The following is a 3,439-nucleotide window of genomic DNA, read 5'->3' as shown; positions in this document are numbered from 1 at the left end:
TTATATATTAATAATCTAAATAATTATAAATTTTGTAAACAATATTAGTATATATATAATATTAATTATTATAAATATTTTGTTTGAGAAAATTATTTCGAAACAAAAAAATTTAGAGAGAATATTTTACACAGTGAAATAAATTATTATTGCGGAAATAAATGAGTAATTAATTCCAACTAACAAATATTAAAAATTAAATAAATTATAATTTGCTCACTTCAAGCTTGCTCCGCCATGCTCGATGCCTCTCCGGGCTTTCTGCTCCTCTCATCTTTGCTGTTCTCTTGTAACGTTCACACAACACTTCCGGAAACACTTAATTACAATCACTCAAGCACTAATCAATAAACTACGACGATCGCGCGTCGCTTTGCACGGCACTTCTGATGTTAATCGTATTTACGTGACGTGCACTTTGTCACATTGCGACGATAAAATAACGAGAGAATTTACATGTCATTTATTACGACGAGAGAATTCATTTATTGCTAATAAGTATTACACGTTTTTATTCTAGGACGATTACTAATTACTATTTTGTATTACAACTTAAATATGTGAATAAATATACGATTTTGAAATTATCTACAAATTGTGTAATATCCGTTACATTTGCCGACTGTTTGTATGATTAATTTCAATATAACGGAAAATCATGATTCGTACATCATTCGCTTATTAATAAGAATTTAAATAAAGAGAGAATATTTTGTACCTCTAGGGTGCATTTCTTTTGAACGCTTATACGCTTTTTACGCGCTTATAAGCATTGTTTACCTTGTTTCTTGTGGAATTGTAAGTGCTTATAAACGCTTATTTCATCGAGGTAGAATAGTGAAAGCATGAGTGCTCATAGCGCGTACGGTTATGATAGAAAAATGGACTCTCAAAAAATACCGATAGATATATTATTGATGATATTAAGAAATTTCTGCCAAATAATGGCTTTTATTATAGATATTTATTTTTTAATAAATTTCTTTATATAATTGTAAATAAATTTATTAAAAAATAAATATCTTTATATAATCTCTATAAAATTATTATAAAAATAATTAATATAATAATATTTTCTAAATCTGTATTATACGAAGAATCTCATCTTCATCGTCAAAAAATATTTCTAACCAAGTCAAAACTTGCAAGCACAAAGTGTACGTACTATGTACACGTATACGACATTTATTCGATCTAAATCAGTCGTGCAAACACAAACGATAAATCTAATATTAATATGAATCTATATTCTCGAGTGTTGCATAGTTCGTTTTCGGATATTAATTTTTAAATCGTATATTTATTCACACACGTATGTTACACTACAAGATAGTAATTAGTAATCGTCCTCTCTTTAAAACGAAAGCGTAGTATTTGTTAACAACAAATAGATTCTCTCGTCCCGACGAATGACACGTGAAATCTCTCGTTGTTTTTCCATTACGATATAACAGAGTGTGTGTCATGTGCACTAACATCAAGAGTACTGTACAATGTAGCACGTATTTTACTGATTAGTCGCGAGTGCTCGTAATTAACTGTGTTTTTGCGAGTACTCCGTGAATACTATAAAGGAACAGCAAGAATGAAAGGAGAGGAAACGGCTAACAGTGGAGTATATATGGGGTAAGTAAATTATATTTATATTTAATTTGTTATTCATTATTTTGTAAAATTAATTTTGTTTAACTCCGCTATAGTAATTCATTTTATATCTAATTGTGTAATATATTATGAAATATATTCTCTATAAGAGCTTATATAATTATTTGGGTTATTTATATAATATCTGCTTTTCAATGTAATAATCCTTACAAAATTAACGAGTATTATATTAATATATAATATTGTATATTACTTAATATTAAAATATCTTTGGTATATAAGTTTTTATATATATGGATATATCATTTTAACTTTGAATCAAAAAATTTATATTTATATCGACAACCCTCCGATATATCTTCCACTGAAACACTATCCATCGATTCATTACAAGGTAATTACGCAAAGAGCGCAAGCAGCGCGTGGAGAATATTTTTACTTATTTACCTTCTATCGTGAAAGTTAATTAGAAGAACCGTGGGATATCAGACTTGATACTTATCACCTCCTACGATAGCGATAGCTTTCATTAATGACTCTGTCAGCGTTCTTTGTTTTCCGCTTTCGCCCTCCCGTCTTATCACCGACGTAGCGTTATCGCCACGGGTCGAGCTTTCCTTGTCGATTGGATTGGCGTAAAAGCACAATTGAGCTTTTTCTGATCGATGACTCTTCATCCTTCATCTCACTTTTCATGATTCTGTTTTGACAGTAACGTGTCATTGTAGGATTGATTAAAAAATGTTTTTCTTTCTTTTTCAAAAAAATCAACACTAAACTACGAACATCTTTAATCACCATTGGTGAACATAAGATATTATCCTCGAGTCGCTCGATATAATAATATCTGAACTGATAGGAAAAAAACTTGTATAAAGATTTTATAAATAATTTATTGTATATGATTTTTAATATATATATATATATAGATTAAACTATAATTTCTCGTTGTTTCGTCATAAAAAAAATAATGAAACATGTTAAGGCGACATCGAATTTGCCTTATACGTAGTATAGAATATTGTGATAAAAAGACAACACCTTATATTTATTATAAATTCTTTTTTTAAACTGCAAAAATACTTTAAACTACATTTTTAAATGTATATCTCCTTTACACTTTTGTTCTAAAATACACATTACATTTTGCTTCGATATGTGATTATAAATTAGGGGACATCAATATTTATGACTATAAATCACACCATCTGAAAACAAATCCAATTGCTATCATCTCACTGTAGTTTAGCATAGTAATGCAACAATAATGGCGATAGAGAGAATGGAGAATCGAATGAATAAATGATGTAATGCGATTCTTTGATTAAATTGGAATCTTCTTTAATGACGTAAATACAGGACTGCACGATTTCAAACTATAATTTGCACGCTCAAGTTCGCTTTAAACGGTGATAATTCATTTCTGGAATGCAATTCAATATGTCATCGTTACGCATTTCAACATCTCTCTCTTTCTCTCTCTCTCTACCTCTCTGTTTGGAAAATTAATACCGCATTTGTTTCTTGATGAATGGCGTAATTTAAGTAGATAATTTTGTAATAATGCATTGATAATGGCAATATAAACAACAACCACCGAATAAATAATAATGTAACGTGATTCTTCAATCAAGTTATATATTTTTTTTCGATTTTATCAATTAGACGCTATCTTTTGTTATGAGTTTTTAATTTACAACTTTAAATTAAAATTTTATTGAAGTTTTACATATAATACATATATTTTTATATTATTATTATAAATAAAGATATGTAACTGTTATATAATTATGTATTATATAAAAATTATATACATATAATGCTCATTGAAATA

Source organism: Formica exsecta, unplaced genomic scaffold (genome assembly GCF_003651465.1).
Source record: "Formica exsecta isolate Colony F162 unplaced genomic scaffold, ASM365146v1 scaffold31, whole genome shotgun sequence".
Lineage (NCBI taxonomy): Eukaryota > Metazoa > Arthropoda > Insecta > Hymenoptera > Formicidae > Formica > Formica exsecta.
The sequence above is the reverse complement of the archived record's forward strand: the minus strand, read 5'-3'. Positions refer to the sequence as shown.